This window comes from Oncorhynchus mykiss, chromosome 3, assembly GCF_013265735.2.
Source record: "Oncorhynchus mykiss isolate Arlee chromosome 3, USDA_OmykA_1.1, whole genome shotgun sequence".
NCBI classification, from domain to species: domain Eukaryota; kingdom Metazoa; phylum Chordata; class Actinopteri; order Salmoniformes; family Salmonidae; genus Oncorhynchus; species Oncorhynchus mykiss.
In genome coordinates, this window is record NC_048567.1 from 67,461,281 (window position 1) to 67,480,355 (window position 19,075).

Sequence of the window (19,075 nt, forward strand, 5' to 3'; positions counted from 1 at the left end):
TTTCTGCAGCCGAAGCGTTTTGCAACAGAATCGTTGTAATGAATATATCCAGGGGTGTGTTCAGCAGAACGCAACGTTTTGGAACGTTCAGATATAAATAGTCTACGTAGAACAAACATGCATCTAACACGTAGAATAAGGAATCACATTGGCGCCATTCGTGACATTTATATCTGCAACGTTCGACAACGTTTGGCAGCTGAACATTGCCCTGACCTAGAATTGCTACTTAGAATTCGGACTAAACCAACACGCTGGGACGGGCGGGGGAAACAGTAGGAAATCTTGGCTATAATGTAGTAGGACGGACCGCTGGAAGCTCAGGCGAAGGGGGCGACACATTGCTCTTTAATATCGTTGGACGAATAATGTTGCTATTTGATTACTACAATCAGGCTATAGAACGTAGCCTACTACACGAAGCAGGCCCGAGGAATCATTCCAGGTGAGTTTTTGGGGAAAGTGTCGCTGTGGCCGCTTGCCTCTTGGCAAGGCTACACGCGGGTCCTCCTCCCAGGGACATCTCAGTCCGGTATCCGCTGTACCCCTGTTCCCGAAGGATGGCCATAAAACCCGCCGTACCTGGTTTGACACAAGGAGTGATCGTTTTTTCACATCAACGGTGATTTAAAAAAATATTTTGTGAAAACAGCGGATTATTTCACACAACGTTGACAGGATGTGTTATTACGCGCGGAGGAATATTTTTTTAACACTATACAAGAGGAGGACCGATCGTGTTTCGCGAAACTGAAAATACGGTGCAACATGCATGTGCCACATTCTTCAACACAATTCGGCGCAGGCATTATACAATACAATTAATATTTGCTTTAAAAAGGCGTAGGCTATTTTAGGTTCACTAAATGGCCTAACATATGTAGCACCTACCTACCCTATTTGGCTATCCACACAGAGAACCTATATCCTACGTGGTATTAAGCTCAAGCGAATTTCGTTCACGACAACATTGTTACATTGTTACAGTACTGAACTTCAAAATGTAACACCGACTGTCGTGGGAGTGGCTTTATATTTCTCTTAGACAAAGCTTCAAATGTTTCCCTTTAATTGTTGTCTGTTTTGTGGGCGCTGATTTGGACAAGCAGGGTTATGCCGTGGCAAAAGCCGTGAGACCCCCCCACCTTTCGGGGCCGACTTTGTTTGCGCTGGCCGGGGCTGTGTGTGTGAGTGAGAGGAGAGCGCAGTATAGTCCCTTCCCCCCAACTCTGGTGAAACAGGAACAACTTTTTTTTAGGATAAAAAAGTTGCTGGAGTTTGGAGCGCCCTGGAGTACTGAGGCCGCCAAATACTGGCCAGTGAGACGCTGAGATTTCGGGGGGGGGGGGGGGTCTTTCGTTTGTTTCACTCGTTTGCAAACCTAGCCTACGGTTATGTTAGTTGACGGTGTATTTATGGCTGGCAATGTAATGCGGTAGTAGACTAGCTATACAGTTATAGGGCTACAGTACCCTATCTGGCTGTAACCTCTTGTATTGGCCATTCTGCAATTGGATCACTTGAAATCAAGTGATATCACTGATAATGCCTGATATGTAAACTCACCAAGGCCAGATAGGCCTACACGATTACGTGGTATTGAATGTGTGTGTCAACGGCCACAGTCCTGCTGGTTTTCGTTTCTCCCAGTCACGTAATTGATCAATTATTGTTATTGATTGGCTAGAGTCCAAACACCTGGTTACCCTGAACCCTAATATGTCTGACGGCAACAATAGGAACCAGTAGACATACTGAAGTCTTCTCTCTTCTAGTCCAGTGTTCACCACCATTCCTGAGTGCTTTTTTTGTTCCAGCCCAGCACTAATACACCTGAATCGGCTCATCAAATCATTTTCTTTGTCACATGCGCTGAATACAGGTGTAGACCTTAGAGTGAAATGCTTACTTTTACAAGCCCTTAACCAACAATGAAATGAATGAAATAGAGTTAAGAAAATATTTACTAAATCAATTAAGGAAAAAAAAAAAGTAACAAGATAATTACATATCAATAACAAGGCTATATACAGGGGGTACCGGTACCGAGTCAATGTATGGGGGTACTGGTTATTCGAGGTAATTTGTATAGTGACTGCATAGATAATAAACAGCTAGTAGCAGCACTGTAAAAACAAATGGGATGGGTGTGTGTGTGTGTGTATATGTAAATAGTCCGGGTGGCCATTTGATTAATTGTTCAGCAGTCTTATGGTTTGGGGGTAAATGCTGTTAAGGAGCCTTTTGGTCCTAGACTTGGCGCTCCAGTTTCACTTGCTGTGCAGTAGCATAGAGAACAGTCTATGAAGTTGAGTTGTAAGAGCTCTGGGCAAGAAGAAAAGCTTGAACACCCCTTAGGTCTCCAGGACCAGGGTTGGAGACCATTTAACCATTGAGCTAGGCTAGTTCTAGAGAGGGGAAACTAATTCCTAGATAGAATATATTCTACTAAAGGGGGCTGAACTAGTTCACATTTGAAGAACTGCCGCTGTTGTATCGTTCATGGCAGTGTAACATGTCTTTATGCAACAGACGGTTGGTTATTGGATGAGTAAAAAAAACTCTGTCTCTCTTAGGTGTGTGTTTGGCTGCGGTGACCTGTGTCTGTGAGGGTGTTGCCAGTGACTGAGCAAGGATCAGCTCCTGTGTTCAGGTGGCTTTGTCTGAGTGGGAGGAGTCAGGGTTCAAAGGTTGTGGCTCTGGGGACCCAAGGGATGGATCTCCATATGAGGCCCTACTGAGAGGGCTGGGGACCTACTAAGGTAATCAATCAATCACTATAGTCTGTCTGACACACACACACACACACACACACACACACTACCTTTGCCTGTTTCAATGCCTGTTGAACATTCAAGGCTGTGAGGGGAGAAGAGATGACCCTGGATTGTTTTGGCCTAGCAGTGCTATCTGTGATCTATACATGGTGAAGACACAGGAGGCTCAGGGTGTTCTGCCTGAGAAAACCATCCACACGGTTTATTTATCTGTTATCTAATCCATAGACTGTTAACCAAAAACCACTGCAAGGAAGAGGACAGGGAAATGGATATGGGTGTATTAAGGACAATTTATTTTTCTCCTTAGTGAATTTGGCTCATGTTTCCTGTATAGTTCACTTCATGGCTTTTCAAATTAAAATCCCGGGGTTAAACTGTCATCACATCAATATGGGATGATTAGTAGGAGAGATGTGTGTTAGGGATCTATTCAATCTGTGGTGCTGAAGATCTGCTTTATAGCGCAATTGACAGTTAAAAGCATTGTTCCCGTGGTCGCGGAGAATGCATTCACTGTAAACACTGCATATTAGGGCTGTGACAATACCATTATTGCAATATTTTTTTCTGTGGCGAATGAAAACACGAAGCAGACCAAACTTTTTGGACCTTTAAAAACCTGCTGTCTGTAAAATAAAGTGTGCTATAGCTTGGAAAATAAATACATGTGACTAGATGACAACATAATGATGCTTGTTTCCAACAGTTTTCCTAAAGAAGTGAAATCGGCTTTGTGTTCTGTTTCCTTGCCACGATACTAATGAGTATCGCGATACTTGTATCGTCCCGGCCCTACTGCATATGCCAGCTCAATCGGAAACGATCATTAAATGAATGGTGATCTTCCACGGTACTTTAGCAGTACGGATTGAATCCAGCCCTATGTGTTTAGAGAGAGATGCATGATGTGCTTTAGCCACACACACGTATGTACGTGATTGACAGCAGGGCGTCAGTAAGGCAAGGCACACCAACATACACCCACACACTGTAGGTAGGTAAGTAGAGGAAACAGAACAGTGACACGACATGAGGAACCAGTCTTTCAGACATTGGCTATGACTCACTATAGAAACCCTTTCCCCAGCATGGCGAAAGCCCCTGTCTGTCCCAGATAATATTCCTCTCCGTTTAACCATCCCACCAAATCTGTCTTTAAACTCCAGCTGACTTCTTAGACTCTCCAATCCCTTTTGTCATGTGCCTCTCCTCTCTGTAGCTACACGCTGTACAGCTGCTTTAACAGCTGAGGTCTAGAAACGGTCAGTATTGAACCTGGCATGTCCTACAAGCCCACAGAATACAGGCTGCTGGTGTGTTTTGTGCGTGTGTGTGTTGGGCTATCCTCACATCTGGGTCAGGCCGTAGTTGGGCTATTCCACAGAGTGATGCTGAGAATCCAATTTCTCACTTTAAAATGCAGCTCTATGCACAAAAGACTACTTTTAACAATTTCCTCTAAAATTTGACAAACACAGTTACTTGAAGAACAGTGCAGATGCCAAGTTTGTTAACAGAATAACGGCACCAACAGCACAAACCGTCATTCTGTTACCAAACCTGGCATCTGCACTGTTCTTAAAGTACATTTATTTTTGTACAATTCAGTGGAAATTGTTACAAGTAGTCCTTGTTCAGAGTTGTATGTTTTGTTTAACTCTGCAATCATTGTTTTTTGCTTGACATACATTTTAAAGTGAGAAATCATCTGAGTCTGTGTCACTGTTACTGTGGATTGCCCATCTGTCACTCGTCCTCCGTGTTGCTGTGTGTTGATAGACCGTTTGGCCTGTGTACCGGCTGTTCCCCCTGGCCCTAGGTGGGGAGTTAAGAGACAGAACCACAGTCTCTGCTTGTACCCAGAACCATGGTATCCACTAGCCTGGCAGTTGGTCTGCAGATGACACCGCTAAAACAGTCAATATTGTCAGCAGGGTTGTGAGCATCCGGCACCAAATCGGAAGAAAACTGACCCAAATGTTTTGTTGAGGTTTGCCCTAATGAATGCAACCAGAATGAGCAAAATCATGAGGTATTTGTTCTTAATTAAGGGGTAATGGATGAGGTTAGGTAGATGGCATGCCGTCTCTGTTTTTGCATGGCCAGAATGTGATTGTACAGTTCCAGCTGGTAGGTTTGTCTTCTGGTCTGGTGCTGTTCCAAGGTTCCAGAACCCTGGGCTCCTTTATCGTTCCAGAACACTTCCAGAATGTCTCATTACTTTGTTCCCCACTAAGGTTCCATATGATCCTGCTGCCCAGTCTCAGTGAAACTCTGTGTCTACCAGCCCGTGTGTAACTTGTGTGTCTGTGAATGTGCCTGCATGTCTATAATACGTGTGTTTCTGTGTCTGCCTGTGCTCTTTAATTAGGCAGGTCTTTGCCAGTGTGTTTAAAATTCCACGGGAATGACACACCAGGGTAAAGTGTGGTAATTCAGGGACAGACCATGATTCATGTTCTCTCCACAGGGCTAATGTTGGCCTACAAGACAGGAGAGGAGGTGGGTGTGTGTGATGTAATCATCAAAGATAAGAATTACTTCCACAAATATGCCCTCTGCAGCTTTTATTGTGTAAGCCTTGGGTCAGTAGGACCTTATTCGAGGTGTGTGTACAGTATGTTAGACACAAAACAGACAGACTTTGAGCTCAGCTAAATCTGCTCTCTCTGTCCCTGTGCTCCTCCCATTCCTCAGGATCGCTAATCAATGACTTGGTCTCACGCCATCAAAAATTACCACACAAGGGCCTTCCGGGTGGCGCGGTGGTTAAGGGCGCTGTACTGCAGCGCCAGCTGTGCCACCAGAGACTCTGGGTTCGCGCCCAGGCTCTGTCACAACCGGCCGCGACTAGGAGGTCCGTGGGGCGACGCACAATTGGCCCAGCGTCGTCCGAGTTAGGGAGGGCTTGGCTGGTAGGGATATCCTTGACACATCGCGCACCAGCAACTCCTGTGGCAGGCCGGGTGCAGTGTGCGCTAACCAAGGTTGCCAGGTGCACGGTGTTTCCTCCGGCGCATTGGTGCGGCTGGCTTCCGGGTTGGATGTGTGCTGTGTTAAGAAGCAGTGCGGCTTGGTTGGGTTGTGTATCGGAGGACGCATGACTTTCAACCTTCGTCTCTCCCGAGCCCGTACGGGAGTTGTAGCGATGAGACAAGATAGTGGCTACTAAACTATTGGACACTACGAAATTGGGGAGAAAAAGGGGTATATAAAAAATATATATATATATAAATTACCACACGCTCCTGCTGCTCACCAGAAAATGATTGGGGGGAGGGGAAGTGTACAGTATAGAAATGGACCACATAGATTTAACATCACAATATCCAGTTGGATGACAGAGCATCAGAAATGTTTGCATGATAGACTGGAATGTTTCAATGTGTGTTACACACCAACATATTTATTTTGATGTTGCACATCAAATTGAAATATTTGCATTGTGCTATTTCAGTGGTGCCTACATTTTAGCCAGGCGTATCCAGCTCCTTCGGGGGAAAGGGAAGTGTGTGTTGTGTTCCCTCTGTCTCTGTGGGGCACAGGGCCTCACAAGGCTCCCTCTGACCGCTGGGATTTCTCACTATGTTTTGAGCCGCAGGGAAATGTCCTCACAGCATGAGCTAAGGAGGAATGTGGACAGAGTGTGGGAGCGACCAGAGGGATGTAGTCACGGGAGGAGTCACGGACGAGAGAACACTGTAGAGGGTGGGGAGAAGGGAGGGCAGGAGGTGAGAGGACAGGAAGGGCAGGGAGGTGAGAGGACAGGGAGGGCAGGAGGTGAGAGGACAGGGAGGGCAGGAGGTGAGAGGACAGGGAGGGCAGGGAGGTGAGAAGGCAGGAGGTGAGAGGACAGGAAGGGCAGGGAGGTGAGAGGACAGGAAGGGCAGGGAGGTGAGAGGACAGGGAGGGTGAGAGGGCAGGAGGTGAGAGGGCAGGAAGTGAGAGGGAAGGAGGTGAGAGGACAGGGAGGGCAGTAGGTGAGAGGACAGTAGGTGAGAGGACAGGGAGGGCAGGGAGGTGAGAGGGCAGGAGGTTAGGGGGCAGGAGGTGAGAGGACAGGGAGGACAGGGAGGTGAGAGGACAGGGAGGGCAGAGGACAGGGAGGGCAGGAGGTGAGAGGGCAGGAGGTGAGGGCAGGGAGGACAGGGCAGGAGGTGAGAGGACAGGGCAGGAGAGGAGAGGACTGGGAGGGCAGGAGTTGAGAGGACTGGGAGGGCAGGAGTTGAGAGGACTGGGAGGGCAGGAGTTGAGAGGACTGGGAGGGCAGGAGTTGAGAGGACAGGGAGGGCAGGAGTTGAGAGGACAGGGAGGGCAGGAGGTGAGTTGAGAGGACAGGGAGGACAGGAGGTGAGGGGACAGGGTAGGAGAGGGGAGGACAGGGCAGGAGGTGAGAGGAGCGGGAGGGCAGGAGGTGAGGGGACAGGGTAGGAGACGGGAGGACAGGGCAGGAGGTGGGAGGGCAGGAGGTGAGAGGACAGGGATGGCAGGAAGGGCAGGAGGTGAGAGGACAGGGAGGGCAGTGAGGTGAGAGGGCAGTGAGGGGAGAGGACAGGGCAGGGGGGGAGAGGACAGGGCAGGAGGTGAGAGGGCAGGGAGGACAGGGGGGTGAGAAGACAGGGCAGGAGGTGAGGTGAGAGGACAGGAGGTGAGGTGAGAGGACAGGTCAGGGGAGGGGAGGACAGGGCAGGAGGTGAGAGGGCATGGAGGGCAGGAGGTGAGGTGAGAGGGCAGGAGGTGAGAGGGCAGGGAGGTGGGAGGACAGGGAGGTGAGAGAGCAGGGAGGGCAGTAGGTGAGAGGACAGTAGGTGAGAGGACAGGAGGTGAGAGGACAGGGAGGACAGGGCAGGAGGTGAGAGGACAGGGCAGGGGAGGAGAGGACTGGGAGGGCAGGGGGTGAGAGGACTGGGAGGGCAGGGGGTGAGAGGACAGGGAGGGCAGGGGGTGAGAGGACAGGGAGGGCAGGAGTTGAGAGGACAGGGAGGGCAGGAGGTGAGTTGAGAGGACAGGGAGGACAGGAGGTGAGGGGACAGGGTAGGAGAGGGGAGGACAGGGCAGGAGGTGAGAGGAGCGGGAGGGCAGGAGGTGAGGGGACAGGGTAGGAGAGGGGAGGGCAGGAGGTGGGAGGGCAGGAGGTGGGAGGACAGGGAGGGCAGGGAGGTGAGAGGGCAGGGAGGTGACAGGGCAGGAGGTGAGAGGGCAGGGAGGACAGGAGGTGAGAGGACAGGGCAGGAGAGGGGAGAACAGGGCAGGAGGTGAGAGGACAGGGAGGGCAGGAGGTGAGGTGAGAGGACAGGTCAGGGGAGGGGAGGACAGGGGAGGACATGGAGGTGAGAGGACATGGAGGTGCGAGGACAGGGAGGTGTCTGGGCAGGAGGTGAGGTGAGAGGACAGGAGGTGAGGTGAGAGGACAGGGAGGGCAAGAGAAGGGAGGACAGGAGGTGAGAGGACAGGGCAGGAGGTGAGAGGGCAGGAGAGGGGAGGACAGGGCAGGAGGTGGGAGGACAGGGAGGTGAGGGGGCAGGGAGGGCAGGAGGTGGGAGGGCAGGAGGTGAGAGGACAGGGAGGGCAGGAGGTGAGAGGAGCTAGTGTGTTGAAAGCACTGGAGTTGGAGGTATCAGGTTGTATCAACCTATATTACGTACTCTGTGAATAAACAATCTAGGTTCAATCTGTTAGCAACTTCTGTGCTGTTTGTGCCCTGGTATTTGTCCTGATATTTGTCCTGGTATTTGTCCTGGTATTTGTCCTGATATTTGTCCTGGTATTTGTCCTGGTATTTGTCCTGATATTTGTCCTGATATTTGTCCTGGTATTTGTCCTGGTATTTGTCCTGGTATTTGTCCTGATATTTGTCCTGGTATTTGTCCTGGTATTTGTCCTGGTATTTGTCCTGGTATTTGTCCTGGTATTTGTCCTGATATTTGTCCTGGTATTTGTCCTGGTATTTGTCCTGGTATTTGTCCTGGTATTTGTCCTGATATTTGTCCTGGTATTTGTCCTGGTATTTGTCCTGGTATTTGTCCTGGTATTTGTCCTGGTATTTGTCCTGGTATTTGTCCTGGTATTTGTCCTGGTATTTGTCCTGGTATTTGTCCTGGTATTTGTCCTGGTATTTGTCCTGATATTTGTCCTGGTATTTGTCCTGGTATTTGTCCTGGTATTTGTCCTGGTATTTGTCCTGGTATTTGTCCTGATATTTGTCCTGATATTTGTCCTGATATTTGTCCTGATATTTGTCCTGATATTTGTCCTGGTATTTGTCCTGGTATTTGTCCTGGTATTTGTCCTGATATTTGTCCTGATATTTGTCCTGGTATTTGTCCTGGTATTTGTCCTGGTATTTGTCCTGGTATTTGTCCTGGTATTTGTCCTGGTATTTGTCCTGGTATTTGTCCTGGTATTTGTCCTGGTATTTGTCCTGGTATTTGTCCTGATATTTGTCCTGGTATTTGTCCTGGTATTTGTCCTGGTATTTGTCCTGGTATTTGTCCTGATATTTGTCCTGATATTTGTCCTGATATTTGTCCTGATATTTGTCCTGGTATTTGTCCTGGTATTTGTCCTGGTATTTGTCCTGGTATTTGTCCTGATATTTGTCCTGATATTTGTCCTGGTATTTGTCCTGGTATTTGTCCTGATATTTGTCCTGGTATTTGTCCTGATATTTGTCCTGGTATTTGTCCTGATATTTGTCCTGGTATTTGTCCTGGTATTTGTCCTGGTATTTGTCCTGATATTTGTCCTGGTATTTGTCCTGGTATTTGTCCTGGTATTTGTCCTGGTATTTGTCCTGGTATTTGTCCTGGTATTTGTCCTGATATTTGTCCTGGTATTTGTCCTGGTATTTGTCCTGGTATTTGTCCTGGTATTTGTCCTGATATTTGTCCTGGTATTTGTCCTGGTATTTGTCCTGGTATTTGTCCTGGTATTTGTCCTGGTATTTGTCCTGGTATTTGTCCTGATATTTGTCCTGGTATTTGTCCTGGTATTTGTCCTGGTATTTGTCCTGGTATTTGTCCTGGTATTTGTCCTGATATTTGTCCTGGTATTTGTCCTGGTATTTGTCCTGGTATTTGTCCTGATATTTGTCCTGGTATTTGTCCTGGTATTTGTCCTGGTATTTGTCCTGGTATTTGTCCTGGTATTTGTCCTGATATTTGTCCTGGTATTTGTCCTGGTATTTGTCCTGGTATTTGTCCTGGTATTTGTCCTGGTATTTGTCCTGGTATTTGTCCTGGTATTTGTCCTGGTATTTGTCCTGATATTTGTCCTGATATTTGCCCTGATATTTGCCCTGGTATTTGTCCTGGTATTTGTCCTGGTATTTGTCCTGATATTTGTCCTGGTATTTGTCCTGGTATTTGTCCTGATATTTGTCCTGATATTTGTCCTGATATTTGTCCTGGTATTTGTCCTGATATTTGTCCTGGTATTTGTCCTGATATTTGTCCTGATATTTGTCCTGGTATTTGTCCTGGTATTTGTCCTGGTATTTGTCCTGGTATTTGTCCTGGTATTTGTCCTGGTATTTGTCCTGGTATTTGTCCTGGTATTTGTCCTGGTATTTGAGCAATATAAAAGTGTGTATCTTACGGTCTATGCACTTCTCTGTGTGAGAGCCAGAAAGTTGGAGCAAGAGAGAGAAGGATAATCTGTGGTGAGGTGTGTGTGTGTGTGTGTGTGAGACGATCAGCACAGCAGTAGAGCTGCAGAGTGCCAGTCCTGCTGCCAGCTCTGACCCGCCTGGCCGACACGCATGGCACCATGCATGCCCAGGCACAGACAGCATATGTGAGTCAGCTCTGTGTGTGTCTCCTGTAAACTTTTCCCTGTCTCTCCTGCCTGCAGGTTTTGGGGTCACACACGCTTCTCTTCCCGGTGTAGTGATGGCCACATTTGTATCATGACCCTGATGGACATGGTGAGTGCCTTAGCATGACATTACAACATTACATAACATATGATGCAGCATAGCAGTGGGGAGTGAGACTACTTTTGTTTAGGCTAAAAGACGCTACTACTAGCTCAGTTGAATACACTTAGAGACAGAGAGAGAGAAGGAAGATGGACAGGGAGAAAGAAGGAAGATGGACAGGGAGAGAGGAGGAAGATGGACAGGGAGAGAGGAGGAAGATGGACAGGGAGAGAGGAGGAAGATGGACAGGGAGAGAGGAGGAAGATGGACAGGGAGAGAGAAGGAAGATGGACAGGGAGAGAGGAGGAAGATGGACAGGGAGAGAGGAGGAAGATGGACAGGGAGAGAGGAGGAAGATGGACAGGGAGAGAGGAGGAAGATGGACAGGGAGAGAGAAGGAAGATGGACAGGGAGAGAGGAGGAAGATGGACAGGGAGAGAGGAGGAAGATGGACAGGGAGAGAGGAGGAAGATGGACAGGGAGAGAGGAGGAAGATGGACAGGGAGAGAGGAGGAAGATGGACAGGGAGAGAGGAGGAAGATGGACAGGGAGAGAGAAGGAAGATGGACAGGGAGAGAGAAGGAAGATGGACAGGGAGAGAGAAGGAAGATGGACAGGGAGAGAGGAGGAAGATGGACAGGGAGAGAGGAGGAAGATGGACAGGGAGAGAGGCGGAAGATGGACAGGGAGAGAGAAGGAAGATGGACAGGGAGAGAGAAGGAAGATGGACAGGGAGAGAGAAGGAAGATGGACAGGGAGAGAGGAGGAAGATGGACAGGGAGAGAGGAGGAAGATGGACAGGGAGAGAGGAGGAAGATGGACAGGGAGAGAGGAGGAAGATGGACAGGGAGAGAGGAGGAAGATGGACAGGGAGAGAGGAGGAAGATGGAGAGCGACCGAGGTGTGTGCTACAGGTATGTATAGTGACTGAGTTAAGTATGTGGAACATTTGACATATTTGACATTCACAAGGAACAAGAGCTCACTTATAACTCTGTGCGCATACGAATATGTGTGTATGAATGCTTGTGTGTTTTGTCTTAGCAACACCCCTCCCGTGGCATCACAGCTGTATATTTAGCCATTACCCTGCGTTCTGAGCGTTGTGTGTTATATACAAGGCGTGGTGTGTATCTGGCACCGTGTACAGGAAGCCACCTGAACAGGTGAACTCCCAGGTGTCGGCTGTCAGAGCCGAGCAGAGCAGGAAGAGCAGGGTATCCCCATGTCAGACATGTTGGTGGGAATCACCACTCAGTGAATTAAACAGGGAGCTTCATAGAGATGAATGTTCTCTCTGCTCTCTCTGCTAAGTCCTGTGGTCTGTCTGACTGTCTGTCTGGGGGGGGAGGGGGGGGGGGGGGGGGGGGGGGGGGGGGTGTACAGTCAAAGGGATTTACTGTCTTTGTCTTAGACTGTCGATTAGAAGGTGTGTGTGTGAAGCTAAGCTAACATAGCCGTCCCTTAGACCTGAAGTAACCATAGGTGTAGTCTAGTGGTACTGATGGTTGACATTGCAGTGTGGGGTGGTGGTGTTACATTGTGTGGAATCCAGGCTGGGTTGATACATGCTACCTGTGTGTTTCCATGTATATTTTCACTGTGATTGTGCAAGATTGGTGTGTCTATGCTACTGTGCCAGTGGTTACACAGGCTTAGCTGGGTGTGTGTGTGTTTCTGTCTGTGAGTCATTGTCTTGCAGAGAGAGGAGAGAAGCGAGGGAGAGTTTAAGTGTAAACAAATAGTGGAAAAAAATGATTTAGAGTGGGAAGGAGAAGGACAGAGGGGAGAGAGAGAGAAATAAGGGGGGGGGGGGGGGGGCGAGCTACTCACTGCTCTGTTGTGGCTGAGCTGCGAAATGGGATTTGCATGAATGAGGCTAAAACGTCAGCAGGCCTTTTACATCCAGCAGGGCTAAGAGGTGTGGGTGATTGACTGATCAGCTAGTTTATTTAATACAGGAGGAACCTCTGATTATCCCTTTCTGTATGTGTGTGGTTGCTTGTGTGTGTGTGTGTGTGTGTGGTTTCTGCTGTGTGTGTGTGTGGTTTCTGCTGTGTGTGTGTGTGGTTTCTGCTGTGTGTGTGTGTGTGTGTGGGGGGGGGGTTTCTGCTGTGTGTGTGTGGGGGGTTTCTGCTGTGTGTGTGTGGTTTCTGCTGTGTGTGTGTGTGTGTGTGTGGTTTCTGCTGTGTGTGTGTGTGTGTGTGTGTGTTTGTGGTTTCTGCTGTGTGTGTGTGTGTGTGTGTGGGGGGGGGGGTTTCTGCTGTGTGCTTGTGTGTGTGTGTGTGTGTGGGGTTTCTGCTGTGTGTGTGTAGGGGGGGGTTTCTGCTGTGTGTGTGTAGGGGGGGGTTTCTGCTGTGTGTGTGTGGGGTTTCTGCTGTGTGTGTGTGTGGGGTTTCTGCTGTGTGTGTGTGTGGGGTTTCTGCTGTGTGTGTGTGTGTGTGTGGGGGGGGGGTTCTGCTGTGTGTGTGTGTGGGGGGTTTCTGCTGTGTGTGTGTGTGGGGTTTCTGCTGTGTGTGGTTTCTGCTGTGTGTGTGGTTTCTGCTGTGTTTGTGTGGTTTCTGCTGTGTGTGTGTGTGTGTGGGGGGGGGGTTCTGCTGTGTGTGTGTGTGGGGGGTTTCTGCTGTGTGTGTGTGGTGGGGGGTTTCTGCTGTGTGTGTGTGTGTGTGGTTTCCGCTGTGTGTGTGTGTGTGTGTGGTTTCCGCTGTGTGTGTGTGTGTGTGTGTGTGTGTGGTTTCGGCTGTGTGTGTGTGTGTGTGGTTTCTGCTGTGTGTGTGTGGTTTCTGCTGTGTGTGTGTGTGTGGTTTCTGCTGTGTGTGTGTGTGTGGTTTCTGCTGTGTGTGTGTGTGTGTGTGTGGTTTCTGCTGTGTGTGTGTGTGGTTTCTGCTGTGTGTGTGTGTGGTTTCTGCTGTGTGTGTGTGTGGTGTCTGCTGTGTGTGTGTGTGGTGTCTGCTGTGTGTGTGTGTGGTTTCTGCTGTGTGTGTGTGTGTGTGTGGTTTCTGCTGTGTGTGTGTGGTTTCTGCTGTGTGTGTGTGTGTGTGTGGTTTCTGCTGTGTGTGTGTGTGTGGTTTCTGCTGCGTGTGTGGTTTCTGCTGTGTGTGGTTTGTGCTGTGTGTGTGGTTTGTGCTGTGTGTGTGTGGTTTCTGCTGTGTGTGTGTGGTTTCTGCTGTGTGTGTGTGTGTGTGTGTGTGGTTTCTGCTGTGTGTGTGTGTGGATTCTGCTGTGTGTATGTTTGTGTTTTGTTTCTGCTGTGTGTGTGTGTGTGTGGGATCTGCTGTGTGTGTGTGTGTGTGTGTGGTTACAGCTGTGTGTGTGTCTGTCTATGTGGTTTCTGCTGTGTGTGTGTTTTGTTTCTGCTTTGTGTGTGTGTGTGTGTGGTTTCTGCTGTGTGTGTGTCTGTCTATGTGGTTTCTGCTGTGTGTGTGTGTGGTTTCTGCTGTGTGTGTGTCTGTCTGTGGTTTCTGCTGTGTGTGTGTGTGTTTTGTTTCTGCTGTGTGTGTGGTTTCTTGTGTGTGTGTGTGTTTTGTTTCTGCTGTGTGTGTGTGGTTTCTGCTGTGTGTGTGGTTTCTTGTGTGTGTGTGTGTTTTGTTTCTGCTGTGTGTGTGTGGTTTCTGCTGTGTGTGTGGTTTCTTGTGTGTGTGTGTGTTTTGTTTCTGCTGTTTGTGTGTGGGTTCTGCTGTGTGTGTGGTTTCTGCTGTGTGTGTGTGTTTTGTTTCTGCTGTGTGTGTGGTTTCTGCTGTGTGTGTGGTTTCTGCTGTGTGTGTGTGTGGTTTCTGCTGTGTGTGTGTGTGGTTTCTTCTGTGTGTGTGTGTGTGTGTGTGTGTGTGTGTGTGTGTGTGTGTGTGAATGTGAGTGGGTTCTGCTGTGTGTGTGTGTGGGTTCTGCTGTGTGTGTGTGTGTGGGTTCTGCTGTGTGTGTGGTTTCTTGTGTGTGTGTGTGTTTTGTTTCTGCTTTGTATGTGTGTGTGTTTTGTTTCTGCTGTGTCTGTGTGGTTTCTGCTTTGTATGTGTGTGTGTTTTGTTTCTGCTGTGTCTGTGTGGTTTCTGCTGTGTGTTTTGCGTGTGTGTGGTTTCTTCTGTGTGTTTTGCGTGTGTGTGGTTTCTGCTGTGTGTTTTGCGTGTGTGTGGTTTCTTCTGCGTGTGTGTTGTTTCTGTTGTGTGTGTGGTTTCTGCTGTGTGTTTGGCGTGTGTGTGGTTTCTTCTGTGTGTTTGTTGTTTCTGTTGTGTGTGTGTGTGTGTGTGGTTTCTGCTGTGTGTTTGTTGTTTTTGCTGTGTGTGTGTGTGTGGTTTCTGCTGTGTGTGTCTGTGTGTGTGGTTTCTGCTGTGTGTGTGTGTGTGTGTGTGGTTTCAGCTGTGTGTGGTTTCAGCTGTGTGTGGTTTCAGCTGTGTGTGTGTGTGTGGTTTCAGCTGTGTGTGTGTGTGTGGTTTCTGCTGTGTGTGTGTGTGGTTTCTGCTGTGTGTGTGTGTGGTTTCTGCTGTGTTTGTGCTGTGTGGTTTCTGCTGTGTGTGTGGGTTCTGCTGTGTGTGTGGTTTCTGCTGTGTGTGTGTGGTTTCTGCTGTGTGTGTGTGTGTGGTTTCTGCTGTGTGTGTGGGTTCTGCTGTGTGTGTGGGTTCTGCTGTGTGTGTGGTTTGTGCTGTGTGTGTGGTTTCTGCTGTGTGTGTGTGGTTTCTGCTGTGTGTGTGGTTTCTGCTGTGTGTGTGGGTTCTGCTGTGTGTGTGGGTTCTGCTGTGTGTGTTTGGTTCGTGTGTGTGTGTGTTTGGTTAGTGTGTGTGTTTGGTTTCTGCCGTGTGTGTGTCGTTTCTGCTGTGCGTGTGGTTTTTGCTGTGTGTGTTAGGTTTATGCTGTGTGTGTTAGGTTTATGCTGTGTGTGTGTGTGCGTGTGTGTAGGGGTTCTGCTGTGTGTGTGTGTGTGTGGGTTCTGCTGTGTCTGTGTGTGTGTGTGTGTGTGTGTGTGGTTACAGCTGTGTGTGTGTGTCTGTCTGTGGTTTCTGCTGTGTGTGTTTTGTTTCTGCTGTGTGTGTGTGTGTGTGTGTGTGTGTGTGTGTGTGGTTTCTGCTGGGTGTGTGTGTCTGTCTGTGTGGTTTCTGCTGGGTATGTGTATCTGTCTGTGTTTTGTTTCTGCTGTGTGTGTGTGTGTGTGTGTGTGTGTGGTTTCTCCTGTGTGTGTGTGTGTGGTTTCTCCTGTGTGTGTGTGTGTGTGTGTGTGTGTGTGTGTGTGGTTTCTGCTGTGTGTGTGTGTGTGTTTTGTTTCTTCTGTGTGTGTGTGGGTTCTGCTGTGTGTGTGTGTTTTGTTTCTGCTGTGTGTGTGTGTTTTGTTTCTGCTGTGTGTGTGTGGTTTCTGCTGTGTGTGTGTGGTTTCTTCTGTGTGTGTGTGGGTTCTGCTGTGTGTGTGTGTGGGTTCTGCTGTGTGTGTGGTTTCTGCTGTGTGTGTGTGTGTGTGTGTGTGTGTTTTGTTTCTGCTTTGTATGTGTGTGTGGTTTCTGCTGTGTGTGTGTGGTTTCTGCTGTGTGTGTGTGGGGGTTCTGCTGTGTGTGTGTGTGGGTTCTGCTGTGTGTGTGTGGGGGTTCTGCTGTGTGTGTGTGTCTGTTTGTGTGGTTTCTGCTGTGTGTGGTTTCTTCTGCTGTGTGTGTGTGTGTGTGTGTGTGCGTTTTGTTTCTGCTGTGTGTGTGTGTTTGTTTGTTTGGTTTCTGCTGTGTGTCTGGTTTCTTCTGCGTGTGTTGTTTCTGCTGTGTGTCTGTGTGTGTGGTTTCTTCTGTGTGTGGTTTCTGCTGTGTGTGTGTGTGGTTTCTGCTGTGTGTGTGTGTGTGGTTTCTGCTGTGTTTGTGCTGTGTGTGGTTTGTGCTGTGTGTGGTTTCTGCTGTGTGTGTGGGTTCTGCTGTGTGTGTTTGTGTGTGTGTGTGGTTTCTGCTGTGTGTGTTTGGTTAGTGTGTGTGTGTTTGGTTAGTGTGTGTGTTTGGTTTATGCTGTGTGTGTGTGTGTGTGGGTTCTGCTGTGTGTGTGTGTGTGTGGTTTCTGCTGTGTGTGTGTGTGGTTTCTGCTGTGTGTGTGTGTGTGTGTGGTTTCTGCTGTGTGTGTGTGGTTTCTGCTGTGTTTTGTTTCTGCTGTGTGTGGTTTCTGCTGTGTGTGTGTGTGTGTGTGTGGTTTCTGCTGTGTGTGTGTGTGTGTGTGGGTTCTGCTGTGTGTGTGTGTGTGGGTTCTGCTGTGTGTGTGGTTTCTGCTGTGTGTGTGTGTGTGTGTGTGTGTTTTGTTTCTGCTTTGTATGTGTGTGTGGTTTCTGCTGTGTATGTGTGTTTTGTTTCTGCTGTGTGTGTGTGGTTTCTGCTGTGTGTGTGTGTGTCTGTCTGTGTGGTTTCTGCTTTGTGTGTGTGGTTTCTGTTGTGTGTTTTTCGTGTGTGGTTTCTTCTGCGTGTGTGTTGTTTCTGCTGTGTGTGTGGTTTCTGCTGTGTGTGTGGTTTCTGCTGTGTGTGTGGTTTCTTATGTGTGTTTGTTGTTTCTGTTGTGTGTGTGTGTGGTTTCTGCTGTGTGTGTGTGTGTGTGGTTTCTGCTGTGTGTGTGTGTGTGTGTGGTTTCTGCTGTGTGTGTGTGTGTGTGGGGGTTCTGCTGTGTGTATGTGTGTTTTGTTTCTGCTTTGTATGTGTGTGTGGTTTCTGCTGTGTGTGTGTGTGTGTGTGTTGTTTCTGCTGTGTGTGTGGTTTCTTCTGTGTGTTTGTTGTTTCTGTTGTGTGTGTGTGTGTGTGTGTGTGTGGTTTCTGCTGTGTGTGTGTGTGGTTTCTGCTGTGTGTGTGTGTGGTTTCTGCTGTGTGTGTGTGTGGGTTCTGCTGTGTGTGTGTGTGTGGGTTCTGCTGTGTGTGTGGGTTCTGCTGTGTGTGTGTGTGTTTTGTTTCTGCTTTGTATGTGTGTGTGGTTTCTGCTGTGTGTGTGTGTGTGTTTTGTTTCTGCTGTGTGTGTGTGGGTTCTGCTGTGTGTGTGTGTGTGGGTTCTGCTGTGTGTGTGTGTGTTTTGTTTCTGCTTTGTATGTGTGTGTGGTTTCTGCTGTGTGTGTGTGGTTTCTGCTGTGTGTGTGGTTTCTGCTGTGTGTGTGTGTGTCTCTGTGTGGTTTCTGCTTTGTGTGTGTGTGGTTTCTGTTGTGTGTTTTTTGTGTGTGTTGTTTCTGCTGTGTGGGTGGTTTCTTCTGTGTGTTTGTTGTTTCTGTTGTGTGTGTGTGTGTGTGTGTGTGTGTGTGTGGTTTCTGCTGTGTGTGTGTGTGGTTTCTCCTGTGTGTGTGTGTGGTTTCTCGTGTGTGTGGTTTCTCCTGTGTGTGTGTGTGCGTGTGGTTTCTCCTGTGTGTGCGTGTGTGGTTTCTCCTGTGTGTGCGTGTGTGGTTTATCCTGTGTGTGTGTGTGCGCGTGTGTGGTTTCTCCTGTGTGTGCGTGTGTGTGTGCGTGCGTGTGTGGTTTCTCCTGTGTGTGTGCGTGTGTGGTTTCTCCTGTGTGTGTGTGTGTGTGTGTGTGTTGTTTTTCCTGTGTGTGTGCGTGTGTGGTTTCTCCTGTGTGTGTGTGTGTGCGTGTGTGGTTTCTCCTGTGTGTGTGTGTGTGGTTTCTCCTGTGTGTGTGTGTGTGTGTGTGTGTGTGGTTTCTCCTGTGTGTGTGTGTGTGTGTGTGTGTGGTTTCTCCTGTGTGTGTGTGTGTGTGTGTGTGGTTTCTCCTGTGTGTGCGTGTGTGGTTTCTCCTGTGTGTGTGTGTGTGGTTTCTCCTGTGTGTGCGTGTGTGGTTTCTCCTGTGTGTGTGTGCGTGTGTGGTTTCTCCTGTGTGTGTGTGCGTGTGTGGTTTCTCCTGTGTGTGCGTGCGTGTGTGGTTTCTCCTGTGTGTGTGTGTGTGTGTGCGTGTGTGTGTGTGTGTGTTGTTTCTCCTGTGTGTGTGTGTGTGGTTTATCCTGTGTGTGTGTGTGGTTTCTCCTGTGTGTGTGTGTGTGTGTGTGTGTCGTTTCTCCTGTGTGTGTGTGTGTGTGTGTGTGTGTGTGTGTGGTTTCTCCTGTGTGTGTGGTTTCTCCTGTGTGTGTGTGTGTGGTTTCTCCTGTGTGTGTGCGTGTGGTTTCTCCTGTGTGTGTGTGTGTGTGCGTGTGGTTTATCTTGTGCGTGTGGTTTCTCCTGTGTGTGTGTGCGTGTGGTTTCTCCTGTGTGTGTGGTTTCTCCTGTGTGTGTGTGTGTGCGAGTGGTTTCTCCTGTGTGTGTGTGGTTTCTCCTGTGTGTGTGTGGTTTCTCCTGTGTGTGTGTGTTTGTGTGTGTGTGTGGTTTCTCCTGTGTGTGTGTGTGTGTGTGTGTGTGTGTGTGTGTGTGTGTGTCGTTTCTCCTGTGTGTGTGTGTGTGTGTGGTTTCTCCTGTGTGTGTGGTTTCTCCTGT

The 19,075-nt window shown here is 48.8% G+C and overlaps 1 protein-coding gene across 5 annotated transcripts in view; it reads left to right on the forward strand.

Annotated features, from left to right (window-relative positions):
- The first annotated feature begins 231 nt into the window (after positions 1-231).
- LOC110520450 (B-cell CLL/lymphoma 9 protein) overlaps positions 232-19,075 on the forward strand; it is a 42,713-nt gene continuing 23,869 nt past the window's right edge. The window contains exons 1-5 of one of the 5 annotated variants that reach the window (XM_036975005.1): positions 232-445; positions 2,577-2,762; positions 4,000-4,042; positions 5,251-5,282; positions 10,632-10,704. The gene's annotated coding sequence lies outside the window, so the exon portion shown is untranslated. Of the gene's footprint in view, positions 446-473; positions 623-2,576; positions 2,763-3,999; positions 4,043-5,250; positions 5,283-10,631; positions 10,705-19,075 lie in introns of those variants that run through there. The other 4 variants (XM_036975004.1, XM_036975001.1, XM_036975003.1 and 1 more) reach the window with 4 other exon arrangements.